The following is a 14088-nucleotide window of genomic DNA, read 5'->3' as shown; positions in this document are numbered from 1 at the left end:
AATATACCACAGGTGGAGTTTGGCCGTGAGCTACCAGGAGTGCGAAAGGCAGCCCATGTAAGCGCCTCCAAAACAGGCAGCACAAATAAAGGTCTTCTGCAGATAAGGAGAAAATGTGATTTTTTTACTTTAAAAATTGCGATGGGTGGTCTCCTGGGGCCCCCTGTAGAAACGTATTGTCCAGTAGTTAAACAGGCAGAGGGGACAGAGAACAAATGTCTGCTGTCATCGGCTCATATTTTCAGCATCAGCGTTTGGAGCCACGTATCACATTCAGAAGCAGGGTGGGAAGTGACCAGGGAGGCTTGACTTGCCTGGAAGCAGCACCCCGCAGAGCCAGGGGGCTGTTTTGACAAAGGTCACCTCTTAGTAAACTCCTATTGACTTAGGGGAATTTTGAGCAGTCTTACTCTGAGGAGACCAAAGGCTGGAGGGCAGAGTGTGGGTACTCTGTCTTGCCATCACGGGTGAGAGACAGAGAGAAGGCAACACAGAGAAAATTATGAAGACCTTTGGATGTCATTAGAATCAGATTAGCCATTTGGCCCAGACAGAATAAAGGATACTGTGAAATAGATTTGGAATCAATGTTAATTATTAATATATTAAGCCATTGCCCCTAGACACATGACAATGCATATCATACCAGAGCACTGTCAAATACAAACACTGGGCCCAGGCCAAAGCAGTAGGACAGCACTGGCTTTCCCAGGCTCTGCTGACACGGGGAAGCTGTTCCAGTTTAAGTAAAGGTATGATTTTAAACAGATATAGTTAAAGCAGCACAAATCCCTGTGTGGACACTTATTTTGTTTCAGAGCACACTGATTTGGTTCACCTTAAACCAATTCCTGACTGACTTTAGATCAACAGAAATAAGAGTGTCCACACAGGAGTCTGAACCAATTTAAAACCACACCTTCAGTTCAACCGGTGTGACTGTGTGGGTAGATGTTGCTGCTAATAAAAAGACAGGTCATGGTGTTTCAGAAGTGGAGGAAACAGAACAGAGACACAATTGGGTGAGGAAGCTGGGGAGATATCTGGCCCATCTATTACACCAGGAACAAGCTCAGTGCCCAGTTCTGCCAGCTTTACTCATGCTGACTCCACAAGCCACCCCACTGAAATGAATGTGACCACTCATGAAGTATGGTGCTGAGCAAGGGGGCAGGTTAGGCCCAAAATGCAAGAGCTGATTAGCCAGGTGCTATTGAGTTGCAGAGCATGTATATTAGCAATACGCTGCTTCTCAGGTGTGTACAAGGTTGTTCAGTAAGGCCATTCCCTGACGCGTACAGACAAGTGACATTCCCATAGGTCATGGGGCCCTTAGAACGGTACAGTTACAACTCAGCAGCACCTGTGAGCAGTAGCCAAATTCTACTTGGAAGTGACCATTACAAAGATGCAAATTATTTTATGAATCTCAGTCTTTAGTCAAGGCCCTTAAACCACAGAGTTTATATAAAGTGTAAAGAAACCGACTTTGCTAACAGAGATAAAGGGCAGCCATATCACGGTACTAACAGGCGATAACAGATTAACTAAACTCTAGCAGCAGGCACTTCTGGGCTGCAGAACGCCTTTCGCTGCGGTGGTATGTGAAAGGCTGGTCAGAAATGCTGCAGCTTCTTATGGTTTTGCTCTGCCTCAATTAACACGAGGTTGATCAAGAATATTCAGATGCTCAGCTCCTTCTGCACAGGAAAAGGTGACAGTGACCAACCTTAGATTGTACTTTGAGATACAAAAATCAGTGGGCAGAGGAGATAATGATCACGCTGAACTTTAAGTTCTAGAATGTACTCTTTTTTAAGCATGCTATAGGGAGGCAATCATCATGCACACCCCTCACTCTGGTTACAGTGATCCATTTTCCAGTATACTGCAGGACAGAGGTTGCAATGATCCATCTGTCTCCTTAGAACCATCAACAGTTTCTCTTTCCCATAAACTCAAAATAAGAATAGCATCTGGAGTTCCACTAGGTGGGGTTTTTCCCATCTTCCAGCTCCAGAAATCCAGCCGGCGTCAGAAAGAGTTTTCCCAACAGAGTTTAGTCTTGTTACAATACTCAGCACTTATGTGGCACCTGACACCGTCAAAGCACTGTACAAATTAGTCAACTGGCTGTACAGTTAGATGCATTCTGGGTAGTTTACACCTTCACATTTCTCATCCGACATTGTTCATTGCTGGAGAGAGAACACTAGACTGAACATACCATTGACCTGTTCTACTGTAGCATTTCCTACCACATGCATATTTGCATAGAAATACTGTTACCTACCATGAGCTCACAGCCCAGAAACAGGTTCAAGACATGCTAATGAGGGAAGAATCACAGGATGAGGATAGCAGAGTCAATGATGATTTGAAGGCTTCTTAATTCATGGCTAGAATGTTTGCCTGAAACTCAGTAACCAATTATTTCTGTTCATCAATTATTAGAACAAATAGCTGACAATCACTGGAGCAACCACACAAGCTGGAACAGATGATACATATTTATATTTTCTGTATCCTACAATAGTGGAAGACAGTACCATTTGAGACACAAAGAACTGACTGCAAAAAGGGGAAAAAACTCAGTTGTGCTTACGCTTTACAACTAGTTAACATAATTTAGAACTGCTAATGACTCCCTGAAGGCCTAGCAATCAGAAGAGCATGTCCTGTTATAACTTAGATTACATGCATTATAAATTATGAACAGGATAATGATACTGAACACTTGAAGTCACAGTTTATGGGAGAAGTTTGCATCTGATTTCTGGAAGCCAGTCTGAAATCCAACACTGATTTAAACCATTTCCCAAGCCTTGCAGTGGAATTAGGCCCTTAGGATCTCATTACTGGTTCCAATTTATGTCAACACACCGCAGAATTAAGTTCTCTTGGTTTCTAGGATTCTTTCCATCTATTGCCTTTTCAACACAGTTAGATGAGCAAAATATTCATAAATTCACCCTCTCAAAAACAAAAACAAAAAACACACCAAAAAATAACTGAACCAGGCAAGGCTTGTGTTGATGTGATCGCACCAGCAAAGAAGTTACTCGAAAAGATTTCCAGCACAAGACAACCAAACTTGTGGAAAGGTATCGCACTGCTCCCTGAATAAAACAGCTTCACCAGGAGTTATACAATGGAAAGGGAATCATTCAAATCACATTCAAACCCAATTATAGTTACTGTCAACTCAATGACTCATAGACTTTAAGATCAGAAGGGACTATTATGATCATCTAGTCTGACCTCCTGCACAACGCAGGCCACAGAATCTCACCCACCCAATCCTGTATCAAACCTATGTCTGAGCCACTGAAGTCCTCAAATCATGGTTTAAAGACTTCAAGGTGCAGAGAATCCTCCAGCACGTGACCCGTGCCCCACCCTGCAGAGGAAGGCGAAAACCCCCCAGGGCCTCTGCCAATCTGCCCTGGAGGAAAATTCCTTCCGGACCCCAAATATGGCGATCAGATAAACCCTGAGCATGTGGGTAAGACTCACCAGCCAGACACCCAGGAAAGAATTCTCTGTAATAATTCAAATCCCACCCCATCTAACATAGCTCAGTGGTTTGAGCATTGGCCTGCTAAATCCAGGGTTATGAGTTCAATCCTTGAGGGGGCCACTTAGGGATCTGGGGCAAAAATCAGTACTTGGTCCTGCTAATGAAGGCAGGGGGCTGGACTCGATAACCTTTCAAGGTCCTTTCCAGTTCTATGAGATAGGTATATCTCCATAATTTAAACATCCCATCACAGGCCATGAGGCATATTTACCGCTAATAGTCAAAGATCAATTAATTGCCAAAAGTAGGCTATCCCATCATACCATCCCTTCCATAAACTTATCAAGTTTAGTCTTGAAGCCAGATATGTCTTTTGCCCCCACTGCTCCCCTTGGAAGGCTGTTCCAGAACTTCACCTCACTCCTCGGATGGTTAGAGACCTTTGTCTAATTTCAAGTCTAAACTTCCTGATGGCCAGTTTATATCTATTTGTTCTTGTGTCCACATTGGTACTGAGCTTAAATAATTCCTCTCCCTCCCTGATATTTATCCCTCTGATATATTTATATAGAGCAATCATATCTCCCCTCAGCCTTCTTTTGGTTAGGCTAAACAAGCCAAGCTCTATGAGTCTACTTTCATAAGACAGGTTTTCCAGTCTTGATTCCTCAGCTCATCCTAGTAGCCCTTCTCTGTACCTGTTCCAGTTTGAATTCATCCTCCTTAAACATGGGAGACCAAAACTGCCCACAATATTCCAGATGAGGTCTCACCAGTGCCTTGTATAATGGTACTAACACCACCTTATCTCTACTGGAAATACCTCGCCTGAGGCATCCCAAGACTGCATTAGCTTTTTTCACGGCCATATCACATTGGCGGCTCATAATCATCCTGTGATCAACCAATACTGTGAGGTCCTTCTCCTCCTCTGTTACTTCCAACTGATGAGTCCCCAGCTTATAACAAAAATTCTTGTTATTAATCCCTAAATACATGTCCTTGCACTTTTCACTATTAAATTGATCCTATTATTATTACTCCAGTTTACAAGGTCATCCAGGTCTTCCTGTATGATATCCTGGTCCTTCTCTGTATTGGCAATATCTCCCAGCTTTGTGTCATCTGCAAACTTTATTAGCACACTCTCACTTTTTGTGCCAAGGTCAGTAATAAAAAGATTAAATAAGATTGGTCCCAAACCGATCCCTGAGGAACTCCACTAGTAACCTCCCTCCAGCTTGACAGTTCACCTTTCAGTATGACCCCTTATAGTCTCCCCTTTAACCAGTTCCTTATCCACCTTTCAATTTTCATACTGATCCCCATCTTTTCCAATTTAACTAATAATTCCCCATGTGGAACCGTATCAAATGCCTTACTGAAATCGAGGTAAATTAGATCCCCTGTATTTCCTTTGCCTAAAATAATCTTACATTCTCAAAGAAGGAGATCAGGTTGGTTTGGCACGATCTACCTTTTGTAAAACCATGTTGTATTTGTCCCAATTACCATTGACCTCAATGTCCTTAACTACTTTCTCCTTCAAAATTTTTTCCAAGACCTTGCATACTACAGATGTCAAGCTAACAGGCCTGTAGTTACCCAGATCACCGTTTTTCCTTTCTGACCTGTGATGCTGCAAGGGGGTAGAGTTCCCAGGAACTGAATTCCAAAATCTCAGTTATCAAAGAGAGGGCTGCTGCTCCCTAGTTTTGTCCTGAGATGCAAAGTTACAGGGTTCCTTCACTTTTTCCTCCTGCTTCAGCAGCACTGAACAGCAGCATTATCAATGCAACTCTTAGAGCAAAAAGCATATTAAGAAAAAATAAATCTTCAAACTCAATGTTCCTAAAATGATAGTGCAAAGTAGCCATTAGATAAATTAGGATGTGTCTACATGTACATTAGAGAGACAAGGTGGGGGAGGTAATATCTTTTATTGCACCAACTTTAGTTAGTGAAAGGCAAGCTTTTGAGTTTACACAGAGCTCTTATTCAGAATCTCAAGAGCTTGTCTCTCTCTCCAACAGAAGTTGGTCCAATAAAATATACTACCTCCCCCACCTTCTCTCTCTAATATCCTGGGACATGGCTACAACAACATTGCATACATGTGGATATACAGAAAAAATAATCCAAATTAATTAAGGGTGTGAATTTGAAGTGAATTAGTTAAACCACATTAAATCCCTGCGGGAATACCATGATTCAGAATTAAAGTGGCCTTCACTTCCTCAATTAAACTAAACCAAATTAAAGCAACTTTCATTCTGAACAACACCATCCACACAGGGATTTAATTCAGTATAACTAATCCACTTCAAATTCACACTGTTAGTTAATTTGGATTAACTTTCTGGATGTCCCCATGTAGCCAAGCCCTTAGATGGTCCAGTATGACACAGCTAGGTCAGTCTAGGGCACAGTGCAGGAGATAACACTGCAAGGGACCACAGAGTTTAGTATTTTGCAAGTGTAAGAGTCATATGGGGTGCAATTGGTTACAATAAATGGGTATTCTGCTGGCACCAGACAGTGTGAGAGTCTCCGCACTTGGTATCCTTGAAAATAATGGGAACCAAGATACATTTAAATTAGACCCACACCAAGGAAACAGCATCACTGTCAACATAGATCTACCTTTCTAATTATTTGTACTGGGCTTAGAATCATAGAATAGTAGGGTTGGAAGAGACCTCAGGAGATCATCCAATCCCCTGCTCAAAGCAAGACCAACACCAACTAAATCATCCCAGCCAAGGCTTTGTCAAGCCGGGCCTTAAAAACCTCTAAGGATGGAGATTCCACCTTAGAGATGGCTTGTCACCTTGGTACCTGGATCTACGGCATAGCCAATGCTTTTCTTAATACAACTGAGACACAGTCTCCCTCTCTGAGGAGTTTAAATTTGAGATGTCACGGGGCTACTTTAGTTCCACTGCTGTCTTGGGCCACCAAATTATATCCACTCTTCCACAAAGCGTCAACAGTTCCCAATGCACCACCTAGTACACAGTTATTAAAACATCCTACGCAATGATGAATGATCGTTTAGCCCTTTTGTGACATTACCACATCTGCAAACTCCACTTCCTTTTACCTATGCTAACTAAAGAGAGCTCACAAATTTCTCCCCATTAACTCATAGAATGCTGGCAGTTTGCAGAGGAAGGGCAGGTGAATGGGAGAACAGATGTAAATATTGTGTGCAATAGGTTCAGCAATAAAACTCATGTTAATTCCAAACATTTGTCTTTATTAAACAATTAACCAGCTCAAAGGAAGGCCTGAAAGTAGTGAGGTTAAACTATGTCATTACAGCATAGTTCTGTTCATAAAAGAACTTGATCTAGTGAAACTAACCAGGAGACTGGGATTCTGGACCGGAGATCTAATCCTGCCTTTCCCACTGACTCACTGACCATATATTAGTCACTTAGGCCCAAAATTTTGGGTGCCAACAATCTGAGACACACAAAAGTCAGTGGACACCATTGAAAATGTGGGCTTTAACCTCTCTGCGTCAGTTTTCCAACCTGTAAATATTCTGCGCTGGGAAGGTTGGGGTGAAACACAACAAAGTGTTATTGATTATGAATCATGAAACTGCAGAGGTCTTTCGCTATGGATTCAGGCTACGGATCCAGGGGCTACTAAGAAAAGGTTCTTGCACTATTCCAAGACTGACAAACCAACCCCATCCTGACTTTTCCCTTTTGGGATAGCACCCCATGAGAATACTGACGGCTTCCTAAGTATACAAGGTAGCAACATACTGAAAGGAGACTAAGACACATACTGTCTGTAACTCCCTCAGTGCTAATGGAAGTCAGGCACTTGAAATCCTTTCTATGGGCCGGACCCAAAGTCCTCTGAAATCAAGGGAAGACTAATTGGTACCAATGAGCTGTCCTTCCGACCCAAGGCAGGAATACAGTGTGCAGCATAGGGATCAGAACAGATCACATGGTTGAATTAAAACCTTCACAATTCTCTTACATGGTCTTCTCTGACCACGCATGAACATATGTCTTAAGACGCTAAACCCCTCTTGAATTCCAGTACATGCCCAGGCACGGTTCCCTATTGAAACTCAGGGCCGCATAGGGTGCCCTTTGCAAGCTCCCTGAAGGATGCCTGGGCATAAAAAGCCCTTTGTGGTCTTCAGCGACCCATGTGCACAGCGACAAACTCTTCTAAGAATCAGCTCAAACTGCGCAGAGTATCAAAGGGACTTTGTGGGGGCGCCATAGACATACCCCCAGCGGGAGCTCTTGGCACGCAGAGTTATTCCAGCCTCTCTCCGACTTGAGCCGGGCGTTGCTCCATAAAAACACCTGGGGAGGGAACCGCTGCGGCTCCGCAATGCCCCGCTGCCCGGGACGCGGACGGGCAGCTCCGGGCAGGCAGCGCCGCGCGCCCCAGGGATGTTCTGTATCCAGGGGCAGGCGCTGAGTTCCGACCCCACAACACCCAGCCCATTGCACCCCTGGTCTCCGCCCCCTTCTCGGGGTGCCCCCCAAACCCTCACCCCTGCCCAGGGCAGCTCCCCGCCGGCGCGTCGCCTCCACCCACCCTCCCCGGGGGACGCTTCTGCGCCCCTCCCGGCCCCCCGGGGCGCTCCCCACTCACCCAGCGGCGTCTGCGGGCTGCCCCGGGGCATGGCCAGCCGGGCGCTGCTCCGGCGCCTCGGTCACATCGGGAGCTGGGGGCGTGTGGCTCCAGCGCCTCGTTTTTTCCGGGTTAATTTACGTTTCGCGTTAGCAGTAAACCCAACCCCGGATGTGAGTGCAGGGGCAGGCAGCCGGCTGGGTGCGCTCAGGGTGCAGCGGGGACCGGCTGGGGAGGGTGCTACAGACCGGCCCCCGCTCTGGGGGGCAGACCCAGACGTCCTAGCCGAGCCCTCTACCTGCAGCCCGCATCGCCAGCCCGCGGGGGAAGGGGGGTGAATTTTACAAATAAATTCTCGCCCCTGAGGGGGAAAGTGTAGATTTGCACCAATGTTTTTTATTCCTGCTCGCCCCGTGCCTTCTCGTAGATGCAGGATCTGCATCTACACACATACCAGGATCTGCACCTATGGTTTTCATTCAGCAACAGTGACTTTTGGGGGTGTCGTATCCCGGGCTTCAGTGTAAATGAATGTGGCTCCGCAAAGGAAGGTCGCTGCTGAAATAAAAATCTGAGGGCTGCTAAACCCCCTGAACCAGTTTTGTTTGGTGGTGGTTGTTTTTTGTTTTCCAAAACACTTTTCACCAATTCTAACAGCTTCACTACATATGTGCTGCTCATGTCATGAAAGATGCTATTGTGATGCATAAACAGAAGGGGGCAGATTTAAAAGTTGCTATGGGAATCTCAACTCAGCTTCCTGACTCGTGCATGATTAAAATCTCTACCTTAATGATGCAGTTACATTTTGACACATAATTCAGGCCCCAGCCCTTAGAAAACAGTAAGGCACATGAGTAGTCCCATCCAGTGAATGCACATTAAGTTAATCAAGTGCTTACACCTTGCACAATCATGGTCTACAGTTGCACCTGACTTTCCTTTAAAATCCACTGATTATATATATATATATATATCAACCGCAGAATTTGTAGGTTGCATCTGCAGATGAAAAATAATTCTATGACGAACCAGTGAATCAGACAAGGGGTTCTTGAATCAGGACCCTCCAAAAATTATATAGTACTGTGGTATTGGCTGTCTACTTAGAAGGAAAAACAAAAACAAAAAGCTGTCTAACATATTACATCAGCAAACTGCCTGTGATGTGATGGCCAGTATTTCCCTAGTGTGGAGTTGAGGACCATAAAGTTTTACTTGGTGACAAAATGCAACTAAAAGCCAAAAATGACTGGGATTCTATAAGAGATTGCTCCACCGTTATAGCTCATGAAAATGGGGCTGGGAAGAGTGAACAATGTCAATATAGCTGGTTGGGTAGCAGTGAAATGCCTAACCCATGATTCACATGGTCAAACGTCACTTTTAATACAACCGTCTACTGTCACTCGTGTAGTTAATAAAAATGTTGCAAAAATGCAGTTTAGAGTGGACATACCTGTGAAAGCAGTTTGATTCACTATGTTCCTTTAGCAATAAAGTAATAGGCCCATTCCTATTTTCGTGAATCTCACTGAACAAAGCATCCCCCCTCACCCCCCGAAAGCTTCCCTGTGGTTTGTAAAGCAGAAGGCAATACATCATGTATAAGGCTAGAGCAGTTATTGAGCGAAAGCCTAATTCGCCCTAGATACCTCCTCCGCTATGGCAAATAACCTTACTTTACACAATGGAATAGATCTGTTACTCAGGCAGAGGGCTCCTGGTTCTGTAACTGCCAGAGTGAACTTGCACAAAAACTGTGAGATAAGTGTTTTCTTTCTCAGTGGAGCAGTTTTGCAGAGACCCAAGTCAGAAATTCTGATGAGATTTTTGAGTATTTTTCCAAGCAACATAAGTAACAATCTCCAACTCCCCACATCTTACTTTTTTTAAAGAATGGACAGTAGTTTTGAAAAACAATTATGCACTATCTTATTATTACTTAAAATACTTGCTTCCCCCCTAAGCATTTCCTGTGGTTTGTGTCATTTTTAGAACAATTTTTTCCCTTCCATGCTAAAGACATCACCCAACTGCTGTTACTGCAACTGTGTGTGTTCATTGTTGTCTGACCATATTCGGGGCCTGCACTTCCTCTGAGAGGCAGCTAAAAACCACATTGGCTGCAATGAAGAGTGGGCACTGACCCATTGCAGAATACTGTAAAGCCAGGCACAGCAGCACGGGCCCTGTTCAGCAGAGCGTTTAAGCATGTGCATAAGTCCATCCCTATTCAGCACCAAGCATGTGCTTAAAGTTAAGCACGTGCTTGTATTGAATAGGGATGAACTGGGTATCAAATTCCTGCAGAAACATATGCCCTAGTCAAGCTCTTGTAAAAGAAAGCTCTTTTTGCAGAGACCCAAGATAACCCCCCTTTATCTCTGGCTGGGTGAAATAGACCGCCAGCAGACAAGCAGCACATGTCTAAGTGCTACTTAAGATTTCCACCTCCACACAAGGTTGCACCCAGGGAGCCCAGCCGTGGGTGAAGGAGCTATTGTTTTCATAGCCTCCTTTCAAACCACACATTACATGAGATTATATGGAACATGCAACTCCTCAGCAGTTTCACAGTCCCAGCCATTGATACTGGCTTTTGCCTATTGGCCATGGCAAAGCCTTCAAGCAGTGAGTTCCTCTCGATGCCCCTTCCAGGGGCAGGAGCTTTTCCTTCCTGGTTTATCATCTTGACACTTCCAGCCTGTCATAAATATTTTGCCGTTGAGATAGAGCCCTGCCCCAGACTCAAAAGTCTCATGGAAATTGTAACCCAAAATGTGTTATTATGTCAGGAGAGAACTGCTGTGCTCCCTCCCCAGCTGTCCCTCTCAACCACCCCAGAGAGCTGCTTGCAGGAGTGCGGGATCCTAGATACCATTTCTGTGTGCTTCAGCACTGTTACACCAGCCTGGGATCTGGGCAGAAGGATCTGTTTGTCTGTGTGCAATTAGAGAGGGGTGGACGTCTGAGACTAGGGGCAGTGATCAGGCATTAATCATGCCTCAACAAATCATTCAAAGAACTGTATTTTTTCTCCTTGCTTCCCCTATCTGGCTAATTCATGTCTGCCTCTGGACATCATCTCTGCTGGTGACAGTAAGAACAAACCACCCCTCGCCTACCTCCTCCCTCAGTAAAACTCAGAATCATCATCAGGGTTTGTTATTGCAGTAGCCCCCCAGAAGACAGCCCTTGCCCCAAGAAGCAGTGTGAACACACAGATATGCACTGACTGGATGTACACTGGTGGGCAGATTCACTACCTGGGACAGTCCAAATACAGTCTAAATACTCCAGTCAGGTTCCATGGCCTTTTTCTCACAGCAGGTTTCCTTAAATAACAGAAGCCGCAAAAGTCTCCAGGTAAGTAAAACAGCACATTTAGCAACAGAGACTTACCCCACTTTCTGAAAACTGAGGCGGGCACTTCCCTGACCAGTAGGAAACCCTTCCCAGCCATTATGGGAGACCCCCTTCCATATCCTAGCTACATCCCCCACTATTGAGGGTAGGCTGCCTCCATTTATAGCAGGCATCACTTCCAACCTGGAGTCACATGACCCCTCTGTCATGTGCTCCCTGACCTCATAGACTTTAAGGTCAGAAGGGACCATTAGGATCTTCTATCTAGTCTGAGCTCCTGCACCATGCAGGCCACAGAATCTCACCCACCCGCTCCTGTAACAAACCCCTAATCTATGTCTGAGCCATTGAAGTCCTCAAATCATGGTTTAAAGATTTCAAGATGCAAAGAATCCTCCAGCAAGTGACCTGTGCCCTATGCTGCAGAGGAAGGTGAAAAACCCCCAGGGCCTCTGCCAATCTGCCCTGGAGGGAAATTCCTTCCCAACCCCAAATATGGCAATCAGCTAAACCCTGAGCATGTGGACAAGACTCACCAGCCCAACACCCAAGGAAGAATTCTCTGTAGTAACTCAGATCCCACCCCATCTAGTGTCTCCTCAGTCTCAGAAGCACAAGCCTTAGAACAGGAGACCTGTGCACTGTTACACAGGAGTCAAGGGGTCTGGGGCTCCATTGCCATGCACCTTGTATGGTCATTCACAACAAGCGCAAAGTGGGTATCAGAGTCTACAAGGGTGACTGGGCGGCCTTTTACACTCCCAATGCTCCGGGGCACATGGCTGTGCAAGGTACAGAGCAGTGGAGAATCAGGCCCAAGGTTTATAGGGGACAGTATTGCGTCACGGGTTGCAAAAGGGATAAATACCCAAGCCATCCTGCCTCGTGACAAGCAGGTGACAGGTTTAGAGGCACTTCATTATACCCTTTAAAATGTCTTTTTAGATCGGTGAAAGGTGCTGCAGCTTCAGTTACCCTCTGCTTAGGTGGCTCCTTTTTAGCTCACAAGGTCATGTTTCCTAGTCAGCCAGTCACTAAGGTGTGATTGGGTGCATGGTGGTGAATGCAGTTTTTATCATTTCTGTCTCTTATATTCACTTTAAAATTCCTTTTTACCCAGAACATTTTTGGGCAGCTCCTCCAGCCCTGGGAATGGCCAAGCACATAACGATAACTGTGAGTTACACACAAAACTATGCATGTGTTTACATATGAGCATATGGTAAATATCTGCAGAATTATGATGTAAACACCTATAAGCACATCTGCAATCATAAATATGTGTGCATAATGCAGTGGCAGTATGCAAACTTTCTTTGTAGGAAAAGAGTTGGGTGAACTAGTCTCAGTACCAATTTATCTGGTGAATGGAGCCTCTTTTTCTTTACGTGAATTATCCTCAGATGGATTTGGATTTTCACAGCTATTTTTCTTATTTTGAACGATTTAATTGCTAGTTTATGCTAACGTATTTCAGCCTGTGGGCTGCTTGCAAGCTATTTGCCATTTTGTATAATTGTTCACCTAAGTTACATGGGGCCAGATTTTCAAGATCTCAGCTCTCATTAAGGCACCAAATTAAGTGGCCAGCTTTGCAGAAGAGTTGGGTCCTGAGGCCTTTTCAAAACCTAATTCTGGGTGCTAATCACTTGAAAATATGTCCCATGCTGTTGTTCCTGCTTTTTGACTGGCTGTCTCTCAAGTTCCCTGGGAGATTCCAAGCCAGTTGCTGAATACATCTGACAGGAATACTTGTGGTCTTGTGCAGAGGCACATTTACACGAGTATTTACGATCCTTCCCCTTTCTGGGAATAAAATGGTGCTTGCACAGATGATAGATAGCAAAAAGTAAACAAGTCAAATAACACCCTCAAAATAAATGAATGCCTTTTATTCAAATGAGCCAAGGAGGGTGAGGTTATATCTTTTATTGGACCAACTTCTGTTGGCAAGAGAGAGACAAGCTTTCGAGCTACACAGAGATCTTCTTAAGGCCTGGGAAAGGTGCTCAGAGTGTCACAGCTAAACACAAGATTACACAGATAGTTTAGCACAAGGAGTTAGGGCAGGGGTAGGCAACCTATGGCACGCGTGCCGAAGGCGGCACGCAAGCTGATTTTCAGTGGCACTCACACTGCCCAGGTCCTGCCCACCGCTCTGGGGGGCTCTGCATTTTAATTTAATTTTAAATGAAGCTTCTTAAATATTTTATAACCTTATTTACTTTACATACAACAATAGTTTAGTTATATATTATAGGCTTATATAAAGAGACCTTCTAAAAAGGTTAAAATGTATTACTGGCACGTGAAACCTTAAATTAGAGTGAATAAATGAAGACTCGGCACACTACTTCTGAAAGGTTGCCGACCCCTGAGTTAGGGCATATTCTAAACATATGTCTACACAGCTAAGACAAACCCGCGGCTGGCCTGTGCCAAATTAAGTGGCCAGCTTTTCAGAAGGGGTCAGTATATTGCGTCCTGAGACCTTTTAAAATGACTCGGGCTCGTGGGGCCCAGGCTAATGGGATGTTTCATTGCTGTGCAGACGTCCGGGCTTGGGATGGAGCCCTTGCTCTGGG

At 44.8% G+C, this 14088-nt stretch overlaps 1 protein-coding gene across 1 annotated transcript in view; it reads right to left on the bottom strand.

Moving 5' to 3' along the window:
- Nucleotides 1-8329, bottom strand: part of PLEKHA2 (pleckstrin homology domain containing A2) — a 56301-nt gene extending 47972 nt beyond the window's left edge. The window contains exon 1 of the mRNA XM_034762010.1: nucleotides 8156-8329. The gene's annotated coding sequence lies outside the window, so the exon portion shown is untranslated. The remainder of the gene's footprint in view (nucleotides 1-8155) is intronic.
- Between the last annotated feature and the right edge of the window lie 5759 nt (nucleotides 8330-14088).

The sequence above is a fragment of the Trachemys scripta genome, chromosome 2, assembly GCF_013100865.1.
Source record: "Trachemys scripta elegans isolate TJP31775 chromosome 2, CAS_Tse_1.0, whole genome shotgun sequence".
NCBI classification, from domain to species: domain Eukaryota; kingdom Metazoa; phylum Chordata; order Testudines; family Emydidae; genus Trachemys; species Trachemys scripta.
This window is presented reverse-complemented; position numbering and strand designations above follow the sequence as displayed.